A 13,410-nucleotide genomic window follows, 5' to 3' on the forward strand; every position below is an offset into this window, starting at 1 on the left:
TGTATAGGATAATTAATTAATTGTATTAATTGTGTTAATTTATTAATCCTTTTTCTGCTCTACTTGTGTTGCTCAGCTTTTTGTTCTGCCGATCCAAGTCCCTCGCGCACTAGCCCTATGCGCGACCAGCCTGCAACATGCTGCAAAATGCTGCAATTTGCTGCAACATGCTGTAAAATGCTGCAATTTGCTGCAATTTGCAGCAACATACTGTTCGAGCTTATTGCTCGTACTATGTAGCAGCTTTCGTCAAACGTTCCTCCTGTCTTGACAGTAGGTGCGCATATCTGACATTAGCACACCCTAGTGCTACTAAGACCTATTAGTTACTGTCCTAAAAGTACTACTAGAAGGGCATAAAGGCTACTTGCAAATAATACATACAGAATTGCCTCTCTTGTTGCAAAGCTTATCTAAAATAGACCTAAACTCTAGGGTTTATCTACTCTTTTCTAATCCTTAATTAACTAATGCAGCACCTGTGTATTAATTTTAAGGATTTCTTTAAAAACAAGTCTAGTTATAACTAGATTATAGTTATAATTAATTACATGTCTAAACAAGCTATTTCTATTCCCTACTATAAAACAATTAACGCCTAAAGAATAGCTACTTTATTTATTTAATAAGTGTATTATTTTAGCTACATACCTAAAACTATTATCTTTAACTAGGGACCTTAGTTTATATCTAGTTTTTAGTCTAAATTTTGTTAAATTTTAGGTGTAAAAGTTAAGCTCTCTACTACTTATTATAAAAAAATAAATAGCTAAATAAAGATTATAAATAAGTATATTAATTAAAGACTAAGGCCTTTTATATCTTTTTACTAAGACAACTAGAGTTCCTTACTGCCTCTAATTAATTAGGCTTAGATAACCTTACTTTATGTAATAATTAAAATGTTTTTGTATTAAGTTTTACATAGCTCTAAACTATGTTAAAGCTAGAACTAGAAACATTCTATAGAACCTATTACAGCTATAGACAAGCTAAATTATAAGGATGCACTAGCATTAGCAACCTGCATGCATGCAGCCTAGAAGTTAGCTAAGACCTATATAGAAAAGGCCTAGGATTAGATGCAAACTGTAGTTAACTGCTACTGCTAGCTAGTTAACTAGAAGGTTAGCAACATAGTCTACTTAAACACTAAGAACCTAGCTATCTAAAGACCTAGCTAAAAACTATCTAAATAATAAAAAGGCCTTTTTAAGGTACTTAAATAAGTTAGAAACTTATACTACCTAAAGCTACTTTTAAAGTTAAAGATACATAACGTCTTTACACTAAATGTACTTTATAAAGACCCTTAGGATCTGCTCCTAGAATAAGAACCTTTAAAACCCCCTAGAATTACTATTAATAGAGTAGAGAAGTAGAAAGTAGAGGAAATACTTGCTAGCAAGCTCTACTAGAAAATGCTTAAGTACTAAGTAAAATAAGTAAAACATAACCTTAATCTAGTCTAGTATAAGGCTTTAAATTTTATAGGTTCCCTTTATAAACTAAAGGCTTTTTATAATAAGCATCTAAATTAGCTAGAACCTCTAAGGGCCTTATGTAAGTAAATTAAGGCTTTTAAAGCTAGTTGTTGTAAGGCCGGATGTCCCAGAACGGGCCAGTATGGCCTCACCTGACCTGTTTGGAGGTCGTATGACCTGTGCTTCGTATATAAGCATGAATCCTGACAAGCGAAGCTTGGCAGCGATTCGTCTCTCTTACAATACACTCCTATCTTTCTCCGAAAGCTTGCTCTCAGTGCTATCCGTGCTACTTACCATCCCATCTTTACAGTTGTTAGATTGAAGCACTGTTTCTAGGCTTCCTGAGATGAATGATGGGTTTGGATATAATGTATGGGATGATGATTGATTGTCTTGATTTATCGATCCTTTTTCTGCTCTACTCGTGTTGCTCGGCCTTTTGTTTTGCCGATCCGAGTCCCTCGCGCACTTGCCCTATGCGCGACCAGCTTGCAATATGCTGCAATTTGCTGCAAAATGCTGCAAAATGCTGCAAAATGCTGTAACATGCTGCAATTTGCTGCAACATGCAGCAACATACTGTTCGAGCTTATTGCTCATACTATGTAGCAGCTTTCGTCAAGCGTTCCTCCTGTCTTAACAGTAGGTGCGCATATCTGACACTAGTATAAAAGGCATAGATTACTTAGCAGATAATAAAGTATAAAAGTAAAAGGTTAATTTATAGTTATACATAATAGTATTACAACTTTATAGACATTACGCTAGGGAGGTCTAACAGCAAGCTGTTAGACACCTCTAGACTCTCCTCTTTCTCTTTCTTTACTCTTCTTCCTTTTCTTCCTCCTTTCCTCCCCTAGTTCTAGACTCCTTTTAAACCCCCTCTACTTTATCTTTAGCTGCCTAAGAGCGCTATAATGTCTGCTTAAAGGTTAAACACTAAAGCTTTTAGAGCTAAAACTTAATAAAGCAGCTTAGTATTCTAGTAGAATAAGGCTACCTAGACGCTAGCTATAGGAAGACTAGCTTTCTAACTTTTTATAACCTGCGCTACTTACGCTAGGTTCTAAGTAAACTTTAAAACAGCTTTAAAGGCCCCTTTTTTATTCTTTTTACTTTCTATGTTTTAGGCTGCTACTTATAGCTTAAAATAGCTTTAAAGGACTAGGAATTCTTTCTTGTAATATAAAAGAACCTATGTGTGTGTTAGTAAACTATACCTTAGCTATATTAAACTATATTTATATAAGGTTGCATTTTTTGTTATGTAAAGTGTAATACTTGCATTTCTTTAATTTAAAAGACTAAAAAGAGAACTTAACTTAAAAGCTGTAGGCTAAGACGTAGGCAGCCTAAAAGCAGATAACTTAAAAGGCCTCTAAAGAGGCTCTAGAAGAGGGGCAGAGTAGCATAGTAATGTTCTTTAATGCTATAATTAGTTAGCAGACTAAGCTATAAGATATTAGGTGCATAATAATACCTATGCAGTAAAGATTTAGAGAATAGCTAAAAAAGAAAACTAACAACATTAACTAGACTATATAAGTAAGGTAAGTAAACACTTATTGCTATAAATAATAAATTTGCTATATTAACAATAACTACACTACTAGTTACTACTAAACAAAAAACATTATAATAAAGGCATTATATTAGTATTAGGTTTTTAGTGTAGTTTTTTTTAGTAACAAGGAAATTTTTATTAGAAGGTTATACTTTATTATATTCTATCTAAATTAGTTTTAAATTAGTTTTAAATATTTTCTACACACTGCAGATAAAGACTATTAGCTTATAGAAAGAGGAGTAGTGTAATAATTCTATAAATTGTTCTATCTTAGGTTGCTTAGACTCTATCTAAAGGGTCCCTGTATCAGCCCTAACCATAACTTAACCTAGTCCCCTGCAGTTACCTCTATTCCCTTATGTATTTAGTTGCACCTTGCCCTTGTAGCTAGCTTAGTAGTTTTCTAATATCCTTTTGTACAAGGCCTATAGGTGTTAATGGCATTCCCAGGTTCAGAGTCCCCACGCACTCCCATATGCCTCTGAGTGGATTCCCACCGCATTCGGACCCATTGTCTTGCCTGCGCCGTTACAATAACCTTATTATTGTGTATAAAAAAGGCTTTAAAGTAGATGCATAGTGTGTAGTAGACTAGTTATAAAAAAAGTATACTTTAATAAAAGGTAAAGACTTATAATAGTTTCTAAGAGTTAAGATTATTAAAGATTAATAGTAATAAATAATTTAGCTATTATAAGCCTTATATATTAATAAAATAGCTAGGCTAGCTAATAAAAAAAACCTGCAGTACACTACACCTATAAGTAGAATTAAACTTATACTGTAATCTAGTTTTATAACTTTATTAAAAGTAAATTAATATTAGTAGAAAATTAGATCTTTACTTTTTACAGTAGTTACTATAAGACTAGATATTACCTTTACTACATTACACTTTACACAGTTTCTTATAAATCTTACATTTAACTATTAGGATATAGCTAATTAAGTTATTCTATACCTACATGTAACACAGACGTACGCACTTTAGTTAAAAAAAGAAGACTACTTTATAGTAGCAAGTAATGCGTTATTTATAAATAATACACTAAACAAAAAAAGCTTTTAAGGTTATATTATTTAACTATTTAGCAGATAAATTATATAGTAAGTAAATAAATAAAATATAGTTATAACATTAATAATAAAAGCAAAATTACTTACATTATTCTAAGTTACTAAAAAAGCTATGTTTATAAAAATGCTTTTTAATAAACTATAAGTTAAGCTGCTTAATTTAACTATTATAATTTAGTATAATAATAAGCAGATAATTTAACTAGTAAATAAAGAAATATCTTAACTTTAAACTAAGCTTTAATATATTAACATCTATAACTACTAGCTCTAATAAGAAGTTTTTTAACAAATAATTAAGGTTATCTATGTCCCTGTTACAATCCTTGCTTCGTGGAAGCACTCGGGTCTGATGATGTTCCTAGGGGATGAGTAGGACGGGTGGAAGGGGCCAATCTGGTAGGGTGTACAGTCCTACGTACAGGCTATTAGGCTAATAGAGAATGAAGGGTGACTAGATTGTGGTTTGCCCTATGTGCGGCAGTAGGGAGGCTAGGGTTAAACAGTCCTTGTGGGACAGGGTTAGAGGTATATATAGTGCAAGATATATAAATAGTATTACAGCTCTTTAGAAAGCTAAATGCTACTTAGTCTATATAATAAATAAACTAAATGTTAAACACACCTTCTAAAGGTTGTTTAATGTGGGAACTATATACATGTGCTGGGACGGCGAAGGGAGCTGGCGGAGTTTGTAGGAGCCTGCTAAGGAGAGCTCCTTAAGCTCCCTTAAGCTCCCTTGTGCTCCTACTAATACGCGGCCTGTTTCCTTATTAGACAACGCATTCTTCTGTGATTGCTGGCAGCCGCGCTGCCTCTGTGTCCTTTAATTAATCTGTAAGCAAGCCCTGTCCTAATCTAGCTAGATTGTGGAGCACCGCGGGTGGAGTTACATTAGTCCAACTATAGACTGTAACACGCTGCCCCTCCTCCCCAGCGGCGTCCTCGCCGCTCTGCTTACACAACTATGTTAATAAGGGCTTGTTTATAAGGTGCGCGTCTGCCTACTAGAAGGCGTCCTTAACATCTATTCTTTCTATACTAAATAGCTTATTAGTCCTGTTTATTCTATTATTCTTGTGTTGCTTTTTGTTTTAATCCTCTTTGTTAGACAAAGATAAGGCCCTGCAGCGCTTGCTAATTTTTAGAGTTGTCTTATGTGTTAACTTTATCCTTAGACAACTACGTTAAATGTGTAAAAAAGCATAGCAAGTGCAACGCCTTTATTTCTAATACTGCGTAGGATTAGTTAGAGAAAGAGCAGGAGACACTTCTCTAGGAGGTAGTTACTATAAAGGTTTACAAGCAGGAGCTTAACAACTAGATGTTACGCTAGGTTTAAGAGACTCTAGAGGCAAAGGCTAGAGAGCGTTCTAAACAGAATTATATCTAAAAATTACTAGACCTGTTAGAGGCTTATTATGCAAAATACTTAGAGGGGGATCTCTTCTCCTTAGACAAGATAGAAGCTTTTAAGGCTAAGGTAGAAAGTTATTCTCCTTCTTAACTATTATTAGCTAGGACTTGTCTCTAAAGGCTGCTGCTATCTAGTAATAATGTAGCTGTTCCTTTTAATATAGGTGCCTTATTGCCTAGCTAGTTTCTTTTAGACAAGCCTAAAGGTACCCTTATACTAGCAGCTGCGCGTTCTGTAAATTCTTAGCTAGTTTCTATGTATTTTTACTAGTAAGCTACCTTTTTTATTTTACTAGAAACTTCTTTTAGTTTTTTTAATTACTAATAATGTGCTTAACTTTGTACTCTGTTTCTTTATCCTTTTATTTTTAAGTAAATAAGGGAATTTTCTTAGGTGCTTTTTCTAGTTTAAAGATATAGAACTACAGGTGTATTTTTATTTGTAGAGAAAGCTTAAGTTTACAGTTGTCTTATTAAGTTTAAAGGACTTTATATAGTTTTATTCTTTTTTCTACTAGCTTTTTAGAAGGTCTAGGTATCTTAAAGTTTTTTGTGTTAAAATACACATAGTCTCTTAGGTAAACTTCTAGTCCTAGTTGCTGTAATTTATTTATGTACTTCTCTATCCTTTCTCTACTAGACCTAGCTTTAATAGCTAACTTTTTATGTATTTAACATAGGTTTATTAGCTAGTCTATTAACTTCTAGAGGTCTGTTAGTTAATTTCTATATAATATAAAATAAAAGTTGTATCTAAAATTAGCCTTATACAGCGTTTCCTTTATTATAGCTAATTCTATGCTATTAATAGCTAGCTGCGCTATTAAAAGCTATTCTACCTAATTATCTTAATTATAAAAAATAAACTTTCTTAAGTATCTCTCTACTTTTATATTTATTCTTTTAGTCTGTCTGTCTGTCTACAAGTAGTAGGCTGTTAATAGCTTGTGTGTTATACTAAGATACTATATTACTGCTTTTTAGAAACTGCTAGTAAATAGTTTATCTTAGTTAAAAATAATAATCTTAGGGCATTTATGTACTAATATTATATTTTGTTTTAATTTATAGATAAATTTTTTAGCTATTATTATTTTTTCTAAGGGCTAAGTGTGTAGGTATTTAGTAGTTTTATTTAGAGCCACTATAATTATATTGCACATCCTGTCTGTCCCTAGTTTCTTAGACAGGGGTAATCTAGTAATAAAATCTATTGTAATTATTATCTATAGTAACTTTAGTGCTTTAATTAGTTAGAGGTACTTATAGGCTTTATGCCTTTATAAGTTATTTCTATTGCAGGTGTTGCATTCTCTAAGCACCTCTATGCATAGTTGCTTTATTTTTAGTATTTATTATAGTATAGCAGCCCTTAGCTTCTTCTAAAGGGTGCCTATTTCTAGGTGTCTAAACATTAGAGATTTATAATATTCTTAAATTAAGTTCTTTTATCCCTACTTACTAGCTGTAAGCATATAGAATTCTTCTATAAGTTAGAGCCTATTATAGATTTATCCTTTATTAGTTTCTTTAAAAAGTGTAAACTTCTTAGTTCCTTTTTTTTCCCTGTTAAAGTAGTCTAGTTTTTAGCTAAGAGCGTTAGCTTACTAGTTTTATGCTTTAGGTATATGCTTAATAATATAGTTAAATTACGCAAGTTCTATTACTTATTTTATGTGCATTAGTAATAGTTTCTTTACTGTTAAGAACATAACTAGGTTTATGTAGTTAGTTATAATGTTAAATAGTTTTACTATTCTATGTAGCTTTGTAGACTATACCTTTACTGCATTAAGTATAGCTTTTAGTTCTTTGTTAGGTATACTGTAGCTAGCTTTAGGTCTAGAGAACTTAGCAGAGTAGTACGCAACTAAGTGCTACTTTCTGTCTTCCTGTTTTTAGTACAACGCAGCCCTACTAGCTCTAAGGGACGCGTCTGTATAGATTTTTGTATCTAACTGTAGGTTGTACATTCTTAGTACTAGTTTAGCTGTTATAGCTTGTTTTAAGGCTATAAATGCCTTATTTATTTCTAAGGTCTAGACAAATTTTGCTATAGCCTATTCCTTAGTAATAGTGTTTGTTAATAGTATAGTAATTTTTAAATAGTTTCTAATTATTTGTCTAATGTAGCCTAATAGTTCTAGGAATTCTTTTACTTTCTTAACTATTATAAGTTCTAGCTATTTAAGTACTTTTTATATTTTAGCTAAGTTAATCTTTATTTCTTTTTTATTAATTATAAATTCTAAATATTTTGTTTTAGCAACATAGAATTTATATTTAGAGAGCTGTAGGTAGAGTCTGTACTTTCTAAGTTGTTCTAGGACTTTTTATACTTTCTGTATATAGTCTTCTAGGGTATTCTTAGAATAGATAAGGACGTTATCTAGGTATACTAAGGTAAAGACATTAAGGTATAGGTTAACAGCTATATTAATAATTTACTAAAATGTTGCTAGGGCATTTATTAGGCTAAACAGCATTACTAGTAGTTTATAGAGTCCTTATAAAGTTTTAAACACTGTAAGCTACTTATCTTCTTTCTATATCCTTATCTTGTTAAATCTGTCTTGTATGTTAAACTTTATAAAGTATTAGGTTTCTTTTAATTAATTTATAATGTTTTATATAATTAGTAAAGAAAACTAATTTTAGATTATATTATTATTTAAGGTCTTATAGTTCTAGTAGACTTAGATCTTCCTTTTTTTCTTTTTAGTAAAGACTACAGCTAATGCTACAGGACTATAGCTTTCTTAGATATAGCCTTATACTAACATCTTATTAATGTATTCTTATAAGGCTTTTTTTTATACCCTAGTTAAAAAGCAAAGCTTATGCGTTTTTAGGTTGTAATCTTTTATTAAGTTAATAGCATAGTCTTAAGGCTAGTGTAGCAGTAGTTCTTTTAAGTCTTCTAGTGTCTTAAACATATCCTTATAGTCTTTATACTTAGGCGGGATGTAGCCTTCTTTTTAGATTTAGATAATGCTAATTTATTTTACATTCTTATCTTTTTTAATTATTTTATAAGAGACTTTCTTTAGTTTCTCTTTTATTATTCTTATTACCTAGGCTTTTAGCTTTTAGTAAGGAAATTTCTATAGCTTCCTTTTCTTAGAGTAGTAACTGCTACCTTATTTTACCTATTTATAGACTAAGTAACAGTTATTATAGCATGCTAACTAGGTTATGTGTGCATAGTTGTTAGGAGTTTTTATAGTTATAGTTCTCTAATTAATTGCAGAGTTATGCGTCCTAAGCTAGTTATAGCCTAGAATTACATTATATTTGCCTTTTAACTTAAGTATGTTTATAGACCTCTAATTTTTTATGTTTAGAGTTTTTAGGTTTTTTTTATAAGTTTCTAGGTTAATCTATTCTCTACTATACTTAATTAATAATGTGTTAGTAAGGGTTACCTTAAACAGGTTTTTTTTTATGCAGAATAGTATACTTTACTTATCCACCTAATTCTTATCTATAGCAGTAAAGGTGCATCTGCTATCTATAAGGGCTAGTCTAGGCTACCCTTTATACGTAAAGGTGGTTGTTAGGCTGTGTCCTGCCCTTTATCCTACTATAATTACTGCTAATATGTTATGTTTAACTTTTTTATTAGAAAGGGGATAAAAGTTAATGTTTTATAAGTTATTATTAAACTTATTTTTCTTTTCTTTGTAGATTTAATGTTCTTAATTATAGTAGTTAGCTACTTTACATTTATAATCTTTAACTAGGTAATATAACATTAAGTAGTCCTTTTTTTTTGCTACTTTCTACTAAAAATAGTAGAATTTATAATTTTTTTATTTATTACACTTTATTTATGCCTCTTGTTTGTAAGGAGGAGCTGTCTAGCAAGTATAACAGTTTACAGTTTTGCAGGCTAAAGCTGTTCCCTACTATAGGCAACTATTATAGTTCCTTTTTTATGTAGGCTACTATCCTGCTTAATGTTTATTGTTCTAGTGTTTAACACAGTATTGTTGTGTACACTAGTACTAAAGGTATAGACACTTATTAGGTTTATGTAATATGTTAAAGGGACTTTTTTAAGTCTACTGTAGGTATTCCTTTGTTTATACTAGCTATACTAGGTGATTTTTCTATTAGTAACTATTAGTGCTATAGGTGCTGCTCCTGCAAAGAACACACTGTTTATAATTCTGTTGTATTGCAAGGGCTTTTCTAGAGATTGCTAGGCTTAGAAGCAGTGTTTTAGGTTTTTTAGGCGCTAGTTATAGTACTTTAAACCTAGCAGGTTTGCCTAGCTATTCTAGCTTTTAATTTTTAATTTTAGTAAAAAACTACTATTACTTTTTTTTATTTATAATGTTATATTTAACTTTAGCTATTCTTTATATAATGTTAAATGTTAAGTAGTTATTACTAATATTTATTTAGTAAAGTAAGACTATATAATTGCTTAGGTAGTTGTGTTATAACCTGCACTTCTAGCACTTACATTCCTAAAACTGTTAAAAAAGCTCTCTTGCTAAAGTACTAAGAGTTTAGTCTTAAAAGAGGAATTATTTTTCTTCTTTTTAGACATTTATAATATATCTTTAGATCTAAGTCTCTTTTTTATATCTTTTAAGAATTATAAGGTTCTGTAATACTGTGTTTAGCTTACTAAAATTCTGTATAACTACTTTCTAATACGCCTTAAAATAGTCTTTTAAAGAGTAGTTTTTTTTGCATTGCTAGTAAAGTTTATTATTTAATCTTTTTAATATTTCTTTATTTATAAGGCTATATTTAGCAGTAATAGCTTTTATTATTACAGTAGTATTTTTATTCTCCCTCTTCTAAAAGTCTAGGCAGTTTTAGCAAAAATGTCCTACTTTTTTATAGTTTAGGTAGGCCTTATCCTTTAGCTACTTTTATTATTCTTTTATTAGAGGCAGCCTATTGCGTCCTAGAACTTAGCTCTTTTTAGAGAGAGGGCTCTATGTATGCTTTACATAACTAAGGTCTATTAGCTTTTTATTATATTATAAAAGCTTTTTTTTTTTAGGGACAAATTCTAGCTTCTAGAAGGTTCCCTTTAATTTCTTTTCTTTTTTATGTTTTTTATAGTAATTATTATAAGTTGTTGCTTTTTTAATGTAGTTTTTAAAAGTAGTTAGTTAGTTTATGTGCATAAACTTATCTTTTACTTTGTTATTTAGTCTATTATAAAACATGCAGCATAAGGCTTTCTAGTTATTCTATATACATATAGCTATTTGTTCTCTAAAGCGCGCTGCATAGTTTTAGACTAGTCTGCTGCCCTATCTTATATTGTCTAGTCTATTAGCTATAATTTTTTTTTTATTTAAAGTTTTATAGATAGCTAATAAGGCTGCTTTAAAGTTTTTAACACTACTAAATACTTCCTTAGTTTTAGAGTTAAGTAGTGCGCTGTTAGCTCTAAAGTCTATCTAATTATTAGTGTAGAGTTAGAACTAGATTATAGAAGGGCTTTTTAAGTATAATTCTATTTAAGAGATTATTTTTACATTAGTCTAAAATGCTTCTTTATTATATTATATATAAAGGTAGCATTTAGTAAAAAATAGTTAAAGGTTTTTTAATAATTTTTTAAAAGGCTTTAGAAAGGCTAGTCTTAAAGCCTTTTTAGCTACAACACTTACTTTATCTATTAAGATATTCTAAACTTTTGCTAGCTTAACTTATAGTTTATGTATCTAGTAGGCTTAGGTGTTAGCCTTATAAAAATTAGTAAGGGGCAAGAGATTTTATAAGTTTATAGTTTTTTAGTAAAGGTTAGCTATTTTTTATTTAAGTTTTAATAACTTGCTAACTTTATTACTAATTTACTAAAGTTTCTTAATGTTGTCCTAGATTAAGTTAATTTGTTCTGCTAAGACAGCTTTACTTTAGGTAAAAACTTCTGTAGATCTAGATAGCGCAGCGTAGGCTATGTTAGAATCTAAATTATGTTAAGAGGTTACTATACTTTTTAAAAAGGTAGTGTTTAATGTTATAATTCTTACTTTATAGAAGCACTTAGGTCTAATAATGTTTCTAGGGAATAAGTAGAATAGGTAGAAGAGGCTAATCTAGTAGGGTGTACAGTCCTACGTACAGGCTATTAGGCTAATAGAGAATAAAGGGTGACTAGATTGTAGTTTGCCCTATGTGCGGCAGTAGGGAGGCTAGGGTTAAACAGTCCTTATAGGACAAGGTTAGAGGTATATATAGTGCAAGATATATAAATAGTATTACAGCTCTTTAAAAAGCTAAATACTACTTAGTCTATGTAATAAATAAACTAAATGTTAAACACACCTTCTAAAGGTTGTTTAATGTGGGAACTATATACATGTGCTAGGATAGCAAAGGGAGCTAGCGGAGTTTGTAGGAGCCTGCTAAGGAGAGCTCCTTAAGCTCCCTTAAGCTCCCTTGTGCTCCTACTAATACGCGGCCTGTTTCCTTATTAGACGACGCATTCTTCCGTGATTGCTGGCAGCCGCGCTGCCTCCGTGTCCTTCGATTGATCCGTAAGCGAGCCCTGTCCCAATCCAGCTAGATTGTGGAGCACCGCGGGTGGAGTTACGTTGGTCCAACCATAGACCGTAACAGTCCCCTTTAGTAAGATGCTTGTAGACAGACTTACTAAAGCGCTTCTAGCTAGTAAATAGCTAAGCTTTCTTTAGCAAATTTAGCTAGTTAACGTTAGGGAGAGGATAGTTAGTTAGGAAGCAGATATAGAAGAAATTAAAGCAAGAATAGAAGCCCTAGAAGCATACTAAGGTTGCGTAATTAGGAACTAGCTTAAAGCATGTCTAAGCTAAGAGGGTGTGTTAGATATGCGCACCTACTATTAAGACAGGAGGAACGCTGGACAAAAGCTGCTACATAGTACAAGCAATAAGCTTGAACAGTATGTTGCTGCAAATTGCAGCATGTTGCAGCTGGTCGCGCATAGGGCTAGTACGCGAGGGACTCAGACCGGAAAAACAAAGCCGAGCAACACGAGCAGAGCAGACAAAAAAGAAAAAGAAACATTGATTAATTAATACAATCAATCATCATCCCATACATCATATCCAAAACCCATCATTCATCTCAGGAAGCCCAGAAACAGTGCTTCAATCTGACAATACTAGTTATTGCGCACGAGAAGGATCACGTAGTTATGTCACATGATGCTCGTGCGCAAACCTCTGTGCGCGAACATCTAGATATTCCCCTTTTCCTCTGTACAGAGGAAAAAGAGAGAGCAATAGAACCAGAAACATGTTGCCTCCACCCTACCTACTTCGTACGCTATGCACACCGTACACTACTCTCACTCTTGCTACCTAAGTGCTCATACCATAAGCAGCTAGCTGAAAGAGCCTATTTAACAGTTATAGTATATATAGCTACAGTATATTAATTTAAAAGTGTTAACGTACTTCATGGGCGAGTTGCTCACACACCTAAGTCGCTTACTTTTGCCAAGACCCTACTAAACCACCCTTCCTACACTAATGCATTCCCCACAACACTACTTAGACGCGCTAAAAGAATGTTAGATACAGCTTACACTCTAAGCTTTTAAATAAGACATAAAACTCTTAAAAAAATGTGCTGTAGCTATATATAAAGTCCTATAAAAGATAATAAATAACTATAGCGCTAGACAACCTTTACAAGCTAATTCTATAGCTAAATTACAGAGGCTAGGTAATAAAAAGAAGCAGGTAATTATTAAGACTATACTTAAGCTATATGCGTAAGGAATTTCCTCTTAAATAGCATTTATAGCTAATATAGCTAATTCTTTGCGCGCTAAGCATAATCTAGGCTATGTTTGCATAAACTAGCCTAGTATGTTTGTAAAGTGTTATTTAGAGCTTAAAGTAA

Source organism: Lindgomyces ingoldianus, assembly GCF_010093535.1.
Source record: "Lindgomyces ingoldianus strain ATCC 200398 unplaced genomic scaffold BDR25scaffold_10, whole genome shotgun sequence".
In the NCBI taxonomy this organism is placed as follows: Eukaryota; Fungi; Ascomycota; class Dothideomycetes; order Pleosporales; family Lindgomycetaceae; genus Lindgomyces; species Lindgomyces ingoldianus.